This window comes from Vulpes vulpes, chromosome 7 (genome assembly GCF_048418805.1).
Source record: "Vulpes vulpes isolate BD-2025 chromosome 7, VulVul3, whole genome shotgun sequence".
NCBI lineage: Eukaryota > Metazoa > Chordata > Mammalia > Carnivora > Canidae > Vulpes > Vulpes vulpes.
The window spans coordinates 13,265,235-13,281,152 of NC_132786.1; the positions used below are offsets into that span (position 1 = coordinate 13,265,235).

Below are 15,918 nucleotides of genomic sequence, written 5' to 3' on the forward strand. Positions count from 1 at the left end.
ATAAGTGATGGCTCAAGGTGGAGAGAATTCTTATTTTGGCCAACTCCTATAGCTTGTTTTCCTTCCATGCCAGCCCCTGCAAAAGATTGAATTTACCTGATTGTCAATATTACTTAAGGTCTGCTTTGGTCTCCATTTCCACTTTGTCATTATACAGAGTATAGTGGTTGGGATGAATTTGTAGGTAAATTTTCTTCTCACAGGGAAGACTTTTCAAGTTAGAAAGATGAACAGTATAGTGTGGCTCTTTTTTCATGGTCCTACCCAAGAGAGATGTTTTTCTTATTCAGGATAAGCTTTCTAGGGGAGAAAGAAAAAGAACAGTTTCTTTCTGTCTCGTTTTGACATTTATATGTAGTGAATAGCAGCTTTAACAAGAATTGCAGGAAAACAAAACCTGGAACCTTATCAAAATGACACTAAACCTAAAATGTAGCTTCCTCTTTTTCTAATTAAGCCAGAATACAAATATTAAGAATATCATACATAGCTATTGAATCTTCACTGAACCCTGACATGGTCCTGAAACACATATATAGTTGAAGTTTCTGTTGTATGTCTTACTCCTGTTTCATTTAAATGAAGAGTAAATTATAAAAGGGTATGTGTCAACCCTCCAATTATGATGCATTCCAGAGTATATTAGTCAGATGGAGTATAGACGTGCTACTTTTCTATATTAATCAGTTACTTTGAGATGATGAATACAAATGATGAGATTGGGGAATAAGGAAGCCATGCAGTAGTGATGTTTAAAGACTTGGTCTTTTAAGTATGGGGCTTTGAAATATCTTCATTTAGATTGTGACATTGTGTCCCAACTGAAAACTGCGAAAGGAATAGTAGCTACATAGACTCCTGTGCCCAGGGACAGTAAGTAGGCCTACATAAAGAATTTGGAGAGCAGATTATTGGGTATATAGATCACTCAAGGTAAGTAGTTATGATTTAATATTGTGGCTTAGACAAGCCACCATTGAAGGAGTGGGGATGTTCACCTTCAGACTTAGGTAAGAAGAGGGTTGGTGTCTTTGTGTCCTTTCAGTTTCAGTTGTCCTGTGTGGTAGATACCATTGTTACCTTACTACTGGCAGGGAAAACTGGGACTGGCAAATCTCAGAGTTTAAATAATTCACAGATAAGTGATAGACTAGATCCTGACCAAAGTTGCTGCCACTTTTAAGCCCAGGCTCATTTTCCCACTCTGCCACTGCTCAGTCTAGAAGAGGTAAAACTCTTAAGAGACTGACATGAATCAAAAACTCTAACGTGAGTCAAACTAATTGACTTAAAGGAGATTATGTCACAATTAATGCATAATTTGACCTTGAAGATCTCACATTTGTAAGACTTACTATCTCAGGATAAATTGGATATACTGTATATCCAAGGAATTAATGGTGTTTAAAGCAAAAGGTTTCGTAAACCACAGTTTGGTGGCAGTAGAGGATAAGCTCTAAAGAAATGGTGAAAGGAAAATGACTATAGGACTTTGTCAGTTTTTATTACATCAAAAGAAAATGCATGTCGCTTTCAAAACGTGACTATCTTTATTAAAAATCAAATCAGACTGCAGGCATAACCAGAGTCCTTATTTGTTCAGTAGAATGGGGGCGGTCACTGCATGAATTTTGTTCTCCTACCCTGACATCATAGGTACAATTTAGAAAAGGTGTGGTCCAGAGACTCTTGAAAATAATCTAAGGTAGAGCTTGTTAAATCACGAATAGGCTTCAGTACATCTGTGAACTCTTCTGAAATTTTATTAAATTTTGTGTGCATGTATACATTTTTCTGGAGAGAGGACCCACTGGTGTGTGCTGATACTAAGGTGATTTCAGCAGTTATTTTCAAACTATGGACAAGGGCCATGAGAGGTCGCCTACATTTTTTTTTTTTTTCGTAAAATGGATCCTCAGAAAGGCATTCCTTCCTTTATAATAGTTAATGATTTGCAATTCTCTACCTTTTGTTTTTGTTTTTGTTTTGCATGAAACTCAGGGCTACTTACTCCTAAACTACGTAGACGAATTAGTTAGATTTGCTAAAATTGAATATATTAAAATTAGGGAGCTATAAGATTTTTCTGACCTTTGTTCTCATGGTCTTTTTTCTTATTTCTTTTAAGAAATTTTATTCCCAGTGTGTATTTGGAAATATAAAGTTACTGCACTTGTAGACATACATACTGGAAAACTAGTAAGTGAATTCTGGTGTCTTGTTCCACCTGAGTAGAATATTTTCAAAAAAGAGAGCCACTGATATTTTTTTCCAGAGGATGGCGTATAATGAGTGTGGGGGATGGATAGTTAAAGATAGGGTTGTTGGTGCCCTTATTTCTTAGAAGACACCTCAAATAAGCAATGATATGTTTAAATTCAACATAAGGATACAGTATCTTTTAAAACATCAACCTTTATTACTGTGATACAAAATTAAAATGAATAGATAGAGACAGATTTACTTGCTGTTTTTGAAAGCTGGCCACAGCCTATATATTTAGGATGGTAGATGTTTATCTTTCAACTTTAATATTAAGAATAACTGAAATTTTTTTATTACTAGTAATCACAACATTTATTTTCACTCATGAGCAGTAGATCCTAGAGTTACTGAGAAAATTTGAATTAAAAGCATATTTGTCAAACTATAGTCAGTCCAGATTATTGACCCATTTTTTTCTTAGCATGTTAATAGCACATTGTGCCATATATTTTAGTACTAAAGTAATACTTGAAATATTCATCTATATTTGAGGCCTATATCAAATAAACTCTGTAAAGGTAAGCTATCTGTCTGTAACGTAAATTTGTCCTTTGCAGTAGCAAATGTTTATCTCAGTTATTTAAGACAGGCAAGCATGAAAAACTAAAATGAGGTCTTCTAAATGAATATGGAATATTTAATTTAGGAGCAATGTGCATATGTCTTTGTATATATAGTAGCATGACAGTGAAATTTGGAAATGTCCATTATGTTATACCTTCTTTCCGAAATGCAACCATAATTAGCACAGTCGGAGACTTTGTCTTTTCAGTGTGATGAACATGAGAAGTAGACCTTCCCAGTATTTTTTCTGTCACACTCCCAATCTGGAAAACGGTCTTTTCTTTGATCCTTCTTCTATGTAACTACTTATCTTATGTTGCAAATTTTAAAAAGCCACCAAGAGACTATTTTCAGGAATTTGGTTGGCATCATTACCAAGTAGAAAGGAAGTCAAATTCCAGCAATGTCTTTGGAGCAAGTTAGAAGTGTAACTGTGTCAAACTGCCTACTTGCAGATAGTTGTGAATTGTGGTTTCTTTATCTGTAAAACTATTTGAATTTGATATTAATGATTCTTTCTAGCTCTAAAATCTAGTAACAGTACTCCTCTTTGCTTCCATTAGTGTAGTTATCATCAGATACCAAGTGTTGCGGTTTAGATGAAATGAATAAGCATCTCCAGAAACAGATTCTGGATATATACTCTATATTTCAAAATAATAAATATACATATACATATTTTTTTAAGCACCCATAGCACTGGATTCCAACCTTTGAGTTAGTTAAAAATCTTTACTCCTGAGAAATCTATAATCTCACCATACATTTCTGAACTATTAAGGACTGGAACTTTTAAAAAAAAAACACCTCAGATTATTTATATGAAGATGTTACATGTTTACAAATTTTCATTTGCCACCATTTACACACACAGCATTGCCCTCTGGAAATACCTTCATTGTGTTAGGAGACTCACTTTTTAGAACTACTTAGTTCCTCTTGAATCCAGTGCTTCTCAGTCAGTTGTGTGGTATATATAGACTTGCGGTGTTTTGATCTCTCTTTCTCTCCAGCATTATTACTGGGCAATGGTGATTCCAAGGCTTACATGCCATTCCTTCAGTTCTTGGACCAAATGAACTCAGTATGCCTGCTGCTGCAGCCAGGATGCTTAGCACTTGTTGCTATAGCAGAACTTGTGAGAATTCTATTGGGACAGTCAGGCCTTTCCTCAAGGCCCTACCCAGTTGGCTGAAATGATGTTTAATCTCTTTAATTCTGATTCAGGCTTAGAGGGCTCAGTCGGAGCAAGGAAAGGCAGACCTCAAAGCACCTGTGGAGAGCCAGCAGCAGGAGACTGAATCCTGGAACCTGGAATTAAGGGCTAAGTTGGACAAGCTGGTGAAATCCATCAGCCAAATGAAAGACCACAAAAGTGTCTTCTGTTCTGATAGAATATCAGCCCCAGTGAGGATTTCCTCTTTAGATCCCATCAGACCAGACATTAGCAGATTCTGGAGGGAACTCCGTGAATTGGACAAAAGGAAAAAGGAGGTTTTGGATACCTTTAAAGCACCGTCAAGCCAATTACCTGCCCTACTCAAGCTACAGCCAGAGTTAGAGGAAAGTCCAGCAGTGAAATGCCTGCATTGGAGCCCATTTGGACCACAGATGGAACAGCTGGAGAAGTGTTCATGGCTGGAGCAAAGCTGTTGTTTCACCTGTTATTAGCTGCTGGATGAGCTGAAGGGACTGGGTCACCTGGTTAACTATTAGGATGACTCTGAACAGAGGTGAACTGGCAGAAGGTCCTGTTCACAGAGTTGCTATAGTGTCTGTTTCACAAAGCCTTTGTGGTAGAAACCCAGCTTTGTGTGCCCCAACTCCCCATCAGCCCTTCATCTTCAGGAGTGGGAGGAAGTTTCCTCCACGGCTGCTGATGGGATTCCAGGAAGGTAGTGGGTCACTGACTACAGGAGTTCCCATTGATGGGAATCCTCCTCATTACAAGGTCTCCAGGAGTTCAACATTTTTACTTCAAACCAGAAAACTTTGGCCCCTGAGAAGGGGAAGAGTAAGAGTTTAATGTGTTTTTTTGGCTACTCGACTCTTGTGGAACAACATTCAGTTGGTTCCAGAAAGGGCAGCAGTAGGGGCTGCTGAGGGAGACAGAGGAATTGCATATTACCAGCTTTACGGTTGGATACACCTACCAGGGCCTGAAGCAGGAGCTAAAAACAGATACATTTGTGTGATTATTTCTAACAAGAACCTACTCATATGCTTGGGCCGTGGTTCTCTGGTTCAGTCTGCTCAGCTCAAATCCTCAAAATCAGCAGTTCTTTTCCAGCCCCTTGCCCAAAGCCCTCCTGGAGCTTGCTGGGCCCTGCTCTCATTTGGCAGTTCCCTTGTACTGCCCGAGACCATGACCTGGAGCAGCTGAGCATGCCGAGGGACAAGCTGTTTGGGCAGAACTCGAGGATTGAGGGTACATTGTTGTCCTGGGCTGACTTTATTAAGCAGGAGAGCCCCCCCCCCCCGCCCCCCCATGCAAGTTACTGTTCTGGACATGGTTGTACAAAACCCTGAACTGGTACATGACCTCCTGAGGAATCTGGAATGATGGCCACATCATGGGCTCTCTGAGCTAGAGCCAGGACCACTAGCTGCCGAAGAAGAAGACCCATGTCTGGTACCTTTCTGCTACATTTCAGTGAATCATTGGAAAGGGACATTACCTGCTCCAGGGTGGAATATTAGGAGAGTGATAAGGTCATCTACTCTGGCCACCCAAGAACAGAGAGGTACTGTAGTCACTCCCGCTGACCCCACTCATCCAGCACTACCAACTGCTTACTGAGGGAGAGCATACTGAGAATATGCTATACTTCCTTTACCCCTAAATCCCCTGGAATGAGACTTTTGAGTCCTACCACCAGGATAAAGTAGACAGGTGGATGAGCTGCAAAACCACTGGAGCTTAACCTGAAGCTAGAATTGGATTCATCTAAAGCTGGGGCCCAGGATAGCATGAGGGCCAGAGCTAGGCCTGGAGTTAGAGGTAGGACTGGATCTGGGGCCAGCACTGGACCCCACACTAGGCATGGTGGCACAAAGAATGCCACAGCCAAACCTGGGCCCAGAACTGAAGCTGGAGCCTATTCCAGAGCCATTTCCAGGGAACCCCAGGAGACAACTACCATTGCTCTAGGATATACTTCTAGTATAACCTGAGACACAAACGAAAGTGGGGCCCCTCTGCATTTTGGTGTTTCCTGTCTGGTTATGTTAGAGGAGTAGATCTGTTCAGAAAGGCATCTTTTTGAACAGAAGTGGCTAATAAACTTTGTGCTAACCTAGGGGGAAAAAAAAAACTAAGGAAAACCTGTAGACTTTTTGTTTGCTTGTTTTTAAATTAAAAAAGCCCTGTGCAGTTTATCTTACTGTACCTAGTCTTTCATCTGATATTATGAGGACTTGGCAGTTCTTGACCAGAGAATAGTGCATTTCATGGAACAGATGTCTGTCTTCCCTATTAAATGTGGTTTTTGTTAAAAGTTTATTTTCTTTCCTAACCTTCTTGGCGTGATAATGGGTTGGTGGATTTTAAATGTAAAACAAGTATTTAATACGACTATAGCTTAAGGAAACACAGCTTGATGAGGAAGGGAAGTTCAATACCCAGTGCTAGGGAAGTTGTGAGAACTCTTAACTTCCTAGTGGTAGCCTTGGGATAACTGTTACCTGTCCAGTTAGTAGAGATCCAAGGAATTCACATTTATTGCAATTGGAGTTTGTAAATATATATATTTTTTTCTCTTGAGCTTGCACATACATTTGCAGGGATTCTCCCTTCTGTATTTTCTTCTTTTGCACTGAACAAGCTACACTTACAACGGCAGGTTTAACTATAATTGACTTTTTTGCAGCCCACATAGGAAATAAAAACAAATTCTAGTTGCATCTTTATTCTTAAAGTTTTTCCTCTATTTCTTGAATAGTTAATTTTAAGATAAGTTGAAAAATATGTTAAAACTGAGTGGAACATAAAAAAATATACACACACACAAAAAGAAAAACTTAGTGGAACATAACCTTGCCCCAATCCTGGTTTTCTTTTTTAGTAGCTCTTTAGTTTCATGACACTGATCTAGAAATTTTTAAGCATCTTTGGTAAATCTTTCTGAGGTAACGCATCAAGTGCTGTATATCATTAGTTATGAAACTGCATTTGGCAAGATGGACTAGATGATATGTTCTAATTAGTTGTAATCCAGAAACATTACCAAGATTTATTCTGAATGCAGTATTTTCATATATTGCCCTTGATGTTAGCAAGACTAATCTCACCTATATTGAAAATTATTCTTTAGTGCTCTTTAATGGTGGTGGCTGAGAACCTGAACTGAGATAAAGATACTACAGTTCTCCTCTTATAATGTCTTGCTTTCATCCTTTTGTTTCCATTATTTCTGTTTCCTCCACTTCTAGGTCTTTATTGTCATAAGAGTAGTGTGAGTTTGGGGCCGATGGTGGAGTAGGAGTAGGTAGCATCAGGAATCTGTCTTCCCACCTGGACAGCTACTGAACTGGCAGCCTCTGTCTGGTGTAACTAATTTGGAACTCTGAAATCTGTTGAAGGCTTATAAATTCTCTGGAAAGACTTGGGGGTAGATTTTGGTCAATTTCAGCTTTTAGGTGGTAGCAGCTTATCTGTCCTCTGCCCCCAGCCACGTGGCAGGCAGCTGTGCACATACTCCTGGAGCAGCTTGCACATAGCTGACAGGAGCCACGGTAGGCGAAAAGACCCTATCTTTCATATATTGAGGATATTTGCTCTAATTGCTGATTACTGCTTTTGATCACAGAGGTGCACACAAAAGAACAGGCAGCTGTTGTTGCCAGGACTCTTTCCCCTCTTTTCCCCATTCAGCTTTTCTTTTTTCTCCTTTTGGGTGCTGGATATTAAAGACTAGGACATTCAAAAACAGCTGCATATATGAGGAAACTTAGTGTCTGTGCATAGCCGAAGAAAAGCTCAGAAGACACCTGAGAAGATGTTAAATTTATACCTAGGGCTGATCTTTGGCACAGAGACAGCTTGCAAAATAAAATAACAAAAAAAAAAAAAAAAAAGCAAACAGTGAAGAAGGGGGCAAATCCAGTTTCTAGAGGTACTACATTACTAGACTCAAATGGCCAGTGTTCAGGAAAAAAATCATAGTGTAGGGGCACCTGGGTGGCTTAGTGGTTGAGTGTCTGCCTTTGGCTCAGGTCGTGACCCCGAGGTCCTGGGATTAAGTTCCACATCAGGATCCCCACAAGAGCCTGCTTCTCCCTCTGCCTATGTCTCTGCCTCTCTCTTTGTGTCTCTCATGAATAAAATCTTCAAAAAAAAAAAAAAACCACAGTGCATATAAAAGAAACAATATGGCCCATTCAAAAGAAAAGAATGATCAAAGAAACTGTCCCTGAAAAAGACCCAATGGCAGGTATATTAGACAAAGACTTTTAAAACAACTCTCTTAAAGATTGCTAAAGAACTAAAGGAAGATGTGGAGAAAGTAAGAAAAAAAATGTATGAACAAAAGGAATCATTGATAAAGTAGGAAGCCAAAAAGAAGTTCTGGATCTGAAAAGTACAGTAACTTAAATGAAAAATTCACTGGAGGATTCAAAGGCAGATTTGATTAGATGGAAGAAAATCTGTGTACTTGAGGAAAAGACCATGGAAATTAATGAGTTTGAGGAACACAAAGAGAAGAGACTGAAGAAAAATGAACAGAGGCTAAAGGTGCAGTGGAACACCATCAAGCAGACCAGCAATATGCATGCATTGTCAGATTTCTAGAAGGAGAAGAGAAAGATGCAAAGAGAATATTTGAAAAAAATACTGGCAGAAAGCTTCCCAAATTTGATGAGAGAAATGAATATAAACATCCGAGAACCTTGAGGAACTCTAATTTAACTCAAAGAGACAAACATTGAGACACACTATAATCAAATCAAAACTTCATAATAAGAAATAAAGTCAAATCAAAATTTTATTAAACAAACCAAGGACACTGGGATCCCTGGGTGGCTCAGCAGTTTAGCACCTGCCTTGGCCCAGGGCATGATCCTGGAGTTCCAGGATCAAGTCCCGCATCAGGCTCTTCTGCATGGAACCTGCTTCTCCTCTGCCTGTGTCTCTGCCTTTCTTTCTGTCTCTCTCTGTCTCTGTCTCTCATGAATAAATAAATAAAATCTTTAAAAAAAAAAAAAGACACAGAATCTTGAAAACAGCAGATGTGAATCATCATATACAAGGAATCCTCAGTAAAGATTATGGGTATATTTCTCATGAGAAACTTTGGAGGCCAATAGACAGTGGTCTGATATGTTCTGAGTGCTAACAGACAAAACTGTCAACCAAGAATTCTCTATCCAGCAAAACTGTCATTAAATAGTGAGAGAGAAAATAAGACATTCCCAGATTAACAAAAGCTGAGGGAGTTCTGATCTCTAGACCTGCCATGCAGGAAATGCTCAAGGGAGTCCTGCAAGGTGAAATGAAAGAACACTAGTAAAGGGAGATAAATGGGCAAATATAAAAGCTAGTGTGATTGTAACTATGGCTTGTGACTGTACTTTTTGTTTCCTACGTGATTAAAGAGACTATATTTAAGGTTCGGTATATTAGTGTAAAAGCTAAAAGGAGTTGGGTGTAAAGGAGCAGAGGTTTTGTATGTTATTGAAATTAAGTTGATATAAATTTAGAGTATTATAACAAGGATGTTAAATATAATTTAATATCTGATAATGAGGAAAATAGTTCTAAGTAAGGTACACACAAAGGAAATGAGAAAGGAATTTAAGCATTTCACTAGAAAAATATCAGCTAAACACAAGAGCACAGGAAGGCAGGAAATTAGGGGAGGGGGGGTTTAAGGCATGTAGATAAATGGCATAAAGGGCATAATCACTACTTCCTTATCAGTAATTAAATATAAATGGATTCAACTCTAATCAAAACACAGTTCGGTAGAATGGATAAAAATACATAATCTAACTATAAGAGACCCAAACAGGTTGAAAATGAAAGAATGGGAAAAGATAATCCCTGAAAATAGTACACAAAAGAGATCATGGGTGGCTATTCTAATGTCAGAGAAAATAGACTTTACATCAAGAGAGACATTGTATATTAATACACCAAGAAGATAGAACAGTTTAAACATTTATGTACCTAATGACAGACCATCAAAATATATGAAGGAAAAAAATGACAGAATTGAAAGGAGAAATATTTCTACAATAAAAGTTGCAGACTTCAGTACCCCCACTCACAGTAATGGATATAATAACCACATAGAAGATCAGTAAAGAGAATTTTTTCCCACTACAGCACGTTACCTCTTTATTTTGTGTCCTTTCTCACCTCGCATATTTACCTTTTTTGGGGGGGGTGAAAATATTTAAGTTCCACACTCTTAGCAAATTTCAAGTATACAACAGAGTGTTGTCAACTGTATAATCACCATGTTCTGTGAGATCCTCAAGTCCTATGCATTTTATAACTGAAAGTTGATACCCTTTTACCAACCTCTAGCTATTTCCAACCCACCCCAGCCCAGCCCCTGGCCACCACTTATCTACTGTGTTTTTTTTTTTTTTAATTTAAATTCAATTAACATAATGCATTATTAGTTTCAGAGGTAGGGGGTCAGTGATTCATCAGTCTTATAAAATTCCATGCTGACTACATCACATGCCTTCCTTAATGCCCATCATCCAGTTACTCCATCCCCCCACCCCCTTCCCCTCCAGCAACCCTCAGTTTGTTAACTATGATTAAGAGTCTCTTATGGTTTGTCCCCCTCTCTGATGTCATCAGGTTTTACTTTTTCCTCTTCCCCTGTAATCCTCTTTTGTTTCTTAAATTTCACATATGAATGATATAATTGTCTTTCTCTGATTGACTTATTTCATGTAGCATATCCTCTAGTTCTATTCACGTAAGTGCAAATGGCAGTATTTCATTTTTTGATGGCAGAGTAGTAGTTCAGAGAAATTTTTTTAAAAGATTTTTAAATTAATATATTTTAGAGGGAGCATGTGCATGAGCATACGAGTGGTGGGGAGGAGCAGAGGGAGAGGGAGAAGCTGATTCCATGCTGAGCAGGGAGCCTGATGCAGGGCTCAATCCAGGAACCCTGAGATCATGACCTGAGCTGAAGGCAGATGCCTAACTGACTGAGCCACTCAGGTGACCTAATAAGGAGAGAATTTGAACAACATAATAACCCAGCTGGATTTGACAGACACATACATAACACTCTCTCCAACAACAGAATACACATCATTCTCAAATGCACCTGGATGTTTTCCAGGATGAGATAATATTTTAGGCCACAAATTAAGTCTCATTTAGATTTAAAAAGATAGATACCATACCAAATACTGTTTCTGACCAAGGTGGTATAAAGTTAGAAATCATTAACAGAAGGAAATCAGGAAAATTCAAAAAATTGTGGAGATTAACACTTTTAAACAACTAATGGATTGAAGAAAAATCACAAGGGAAGTTGGAAAATACTGAGAAATGAATGAAAAAGCATCAGAACTTACGTGAAATAACAAAGGTGGTGTGAAGGGGGACCTTTATAGCTATAAATGTCTACATTTAAAACCAAGAACGACCCAAAGTCAACAATGTTACTTTACAACTTAAGGAAATAGAAATATTTTTTTTGTAAATAACAGAATAAAAGACCTAAAGCTTGCAGAAAGAAGTAAAGATTAAAGCAGAGAAAGATGATGAAACAGAATAGAAAAACGGTAGAGAAAACCAGTGAAACTAAAAAAAAAGTTGGTTCTTTGAGAAGATCAACAAAATCGACAAACCTTTAGTTAGGTTGGAAAAACAGAAAAGGCTCAAATTACTAAAATCAGAAATGAAAGTGGGGATATTACTGCAGATTCTAGAGAAACAAAAAAAAATTATAAGAAAGTACCATGAACAATTGTATGCCAACACCTGGGCTAACCTAGATGACATAGACAAGGCCCTAGAAACACAGAACCTACCAAAAGTGTATTGTGAAGAAATAGGAAATATGAACAGACCTATAATTACTAGTGATCAAATCACGAATCAAAAATTTTCCAACAAAGAAAAGCCCTGGACCTAATGGTTTCACTGGTGAGTTCTGCCAGACATTTAAAGAGGAACTAATACTGGTCATTCTTAAACTTTTCCCAAAAATTGGAAGTCATTCTATAAGGCCAGCATTCTATGAGGCCAGCATTAGGCTGGTTCCAATGCCAAAGACAGTATAAGAACACTACAGACCAATACCTCTCATTTATTCTGATGCAAAAGTCCTCAACAAAATACAATCAAACAAAATCTAGCACAATTAAGAGGGTTATAAACCATGATAAGGTGGGGATATATTCCTGGATTGCAAAGATGGTTTAACATAAAAATATGAGCAATTTAATGTGTCCTATCAACAGAATGTAGGATAGAAATCACATGATACCTCAATTGATGCAGAAAAAGCATTTGACAAAATTCACCTTTTCATGACAAAAACAATTAACCTAGGAAGGAGACTACCTCAACGTGATAAAGACTGTATGTGAAGAATTCACAGTGAATGCCATACTCAGTGGTCAAAGTGAAAGTTGTTCCTGTATAATGAGCAACAAGGCAAATGCCCACTTTTATCACTTCAACACATTATTGGATGTTCCAGCGATAGAAGTCAGCCAAGAAAAAGAAGAGACAGCTAAATAGAAATAGAAAAAGTAAAATTATCTTTTTTTGTAGATAGTATGTCTTATATGTAGAAAGTTCTAGGAATCCCACTCACAAAATAAAGTTAGAACTAATAAATGAATTCAGTACAGGGTACAAAGTCAACACACAGAAATGAGTTCTAGTTCTGTATGTGAGCATGAACAGTTGAAAAGGAAATTACAAAAACAATTCTATTTACTACATCATCCAGAAAAATAAAATACTTAGGAATTCCTAAGCAAGGAAGCTTAAGATTTATACAAAACTGCAAGGAAACTGCAAAACATTGCTGAGAGAAATTAAAGACCCATAAATGAGTGAAAACGCATCCCATATACATGGATTGGAAGACAATATTATTAAAAGGTCACTTTTACCCAAAACTGGAACACATTCAATGCATTACATATCAACATCCCAGTGATTTTTTTTTTTTAAGATTTTTATTTATTCATGAGAGAGACAGAGAAGCAGAGACTTGGAGAAGCAGGCTCCATTCCAGGAGCTCGGGATCCTGACCTGAGCCAAAGGCAAACACTCAGCCACTGAGCCACCCAGGTGCCCCCCCCCCCCTTTTTAAGACTTATTTTCTTACTTTAGAGAGAGAATAAGCAGAAGGGGCAGAGGTTGAGAGAGGGAGAGAATCTCAAGCAGACTCCATGCTGAGCATGGAGCCCAACTTGGGGCTTGATCTTACCACACTGAGGTCATGACCTGAGCTGAAACCAAGAGTTGGCCATTTAACCAACTGCACCACCCAGGTGCCCCAGTGATATATTGTCTGTTTGTTTGTTTCTTGCAGATAGAAAAACCCATCCTAATATTCACATGGAATCTCAGAGGGCCCCAGATGGCCAAAATAATCTTGAAAAAAGAATAGAACTGGAGGACCCACAGTTACTAATTTTAAAACATAACTGTAAATCTGCAATAATGTAAACAGTGTGGGATTGGCATGAAGACAGATATATATAGTCCAGTAGAATAGAAAAGAGAACCCAAAAATAAACTGTCAAATACAAGGTCAAAGGATTTTTAACAAGGGTACCAAGACCATTCTGAGGGGGAAAGAACAGTCTTCAACAAATGGTGCTGGGAAAACGGTATCTACATGCAAATGAATGAAGTTGGACCCTTACCTAACACCATACTCAAAAATTTAAAATGGAGCAATGACCTAAATATAAGACCTAAAACAATTATTGACCATAAATAAAACGAGAAACTTAGGCAAACTCAAGAAGATGAGTTTATTCAGGAATAATAGAGGAACTACAGTTTGGAAGAAGCAAACTGTAGCATGCTACAGGCAAGTCCATTAAAGGTTTTTGGTAGATTGTATTTATGGGTTGTTCCATTATGGGAATGGAAAGGGGGGAAAGTTCAGTTAGAGTCTGCAAAAGTCAAAAAACAGAGGAAACCAGCCTTGAAAATGTTCCATTGCAAACAAAATCATCCCAGTCACCTGAGCAAAGCTCAAGTCATCCCATTTGTGAGATCGATCCAATTTGCATTCATAACTCTGGCAAAACTTCCCCAAGGTCGATATAGTACAACCTCTGATCATCCCCCAATGCAAGAAAGCTTGAACACTATCCACTTTCTGTAAATCAGACATTCACAGGACTCGGTCTTTTAGTCCTTAGGTTTATCATCCCGGGGTACATGTGTGAGATTCTCCATCTTATATTCTCCGGTTCTATTTTAGATTGAAATTCTTTGACACAACAAAACCATTTAAAGAAAATACATGACTAAAGCTTTACAACATTGAATTTGGCAGTGATTTCTTGGATAGGACACCAGAAGCTCAGGTAACAAAAGAAAAAATAGACACTTTGGACTTAATGAAAATTTTAAAATTTTGTGACTCAGAAGACTCTGTCCAGAGTAAAAAGGCAACCCACAGAATGGGAGAAAACATTTGCAAATCATGTATCTGAGAAAGGGTTAATAACCATAATGTATAGAAAACTCCTAAAGCTCAACAACAAAATCAAATATCCCAACTCAAAAATAGGAAAAGGACTGTAATAGACATTTTTGCAAAGAAGATAGATGAATGGTCATTGAACACATGAAAAGATGCTGAACATCACTAATCATTAGGAAAATGCAAATCAAAATTACAATGAAATACCTCCTTGCACCCATTAGTATGGCTACTATCAAAAAAGCAGAAAACAGTATCACAAATTCTACTGAAACTAACACTATACTATATTTTAACTAACTAGACTGTAAATAAAAACTTGAAACATCTAAAGAAGAGAGGGAAAAAAACAGAACCATAAGAAAGAAGCAGAACACAATAAGCGTTGGAAGGCATGTGGAAAAATTAGAATCCTTGTGCTCTATAGGTGGTCATAAAAAATGGCATAGCCACTGGGAAAACAGCATGGAGGCTCCTCAAAAATTAAAAACAGAATTACCATATGATCTATCAGTCCCACTCCTGGGTATATACAGCAAAAAAAGAATTGAAAGCATATCTTGAAGAGGTATTTGTGCACTTATGTCTGAGCTCACAGTAGCTTAAATATGGAAGCAGTCCAAGTGTCTATGTCGAGGTGTGCATGGACAAGCAAAATGTGATATAAATGCAAAGTAATGTTATTCAGTATTAAAAAGGAAGGAAAAGAACTCTAAGATTCCACTTACATGAGGTATTTAGAGCAGCCAAAATTATAATGACGGGGAGGGAGGGAGAAAATGGGGAGGTTAGTGGTATGGAATTTTCAATTTTATAAAATGAAAAGAGATGGGGATAAATGGTAGTAATGGTTGTTGTACAACAATGTGGAATGTATTTAATAGCACTGAACTGTGCACTTATACAAATGGTTAAGCCAGTAGATTTTATATTAAGCCTACCACAATAAAAAAATTTAGAAAATATTACAAATTCATCTCATCTGTACTATGTTTCAGTCTATTGATGGTGCCACCACCAAATTAATCTTTCCAACACTGCTTTGTTTATATCATTTCTATGCTCAACAATTTCTCTTGGTCTCTGATGTCTACCCTTTATCCTTACCTTTCACTGTTGTCAAAATCCTCTGTTAGCTAAACTAATTACTTAACTAATTAATTAACTTTCTCCCAAACCCGTCTGTGACCTTTTGATGCCTGCGTGATGCACTTGCTCTTCCTACCTTTAATGTTTTTTTCCTCCTTTTTCCCTTCCCTTTCTTAATATGTAAATCTTTTTAAGGATTTCTTTAAATTTGAACTCTCTTAGGAAATGTTTAATTGCCTCGCTTATAGTGACTTTGGTGACTTAACTTTCTTTTAAAGACCTATGATATTTAAGATTTAAACAATTCGTTTAATAATTGACACTGGTTGGTATTTGTGGG

The 15,918-nt window shown here is 37.7% G+C and overlaps 1 protein-coding gene and 2 pseudogenes across 16 annotated transcripts in view; all 3 read left to right on the top strand.

Annotated features, from left to right (window-relative positions):
* CNOT4 (CCR4-NOT transcription complex subunit 4) overlaps nucleotides 1–15,918 on the top strand; it is a 142,296-nt gene that overhangs the window by 91,151 nt on the left and 35,227 nt on the right. The window lies entirely within an intron of this gene.
* On the top strand, nucleotides 3,773–5,024 carry LOC140599761 (signal transducer and activator of transcription 2 pseudogene; annotated as a pseudogene).
* On the top strand, nucleotides 5,050–5,830 carry LOC140599620 (signal transducer and activator of transcription 2 pseudogene; annotated as a pseudogene).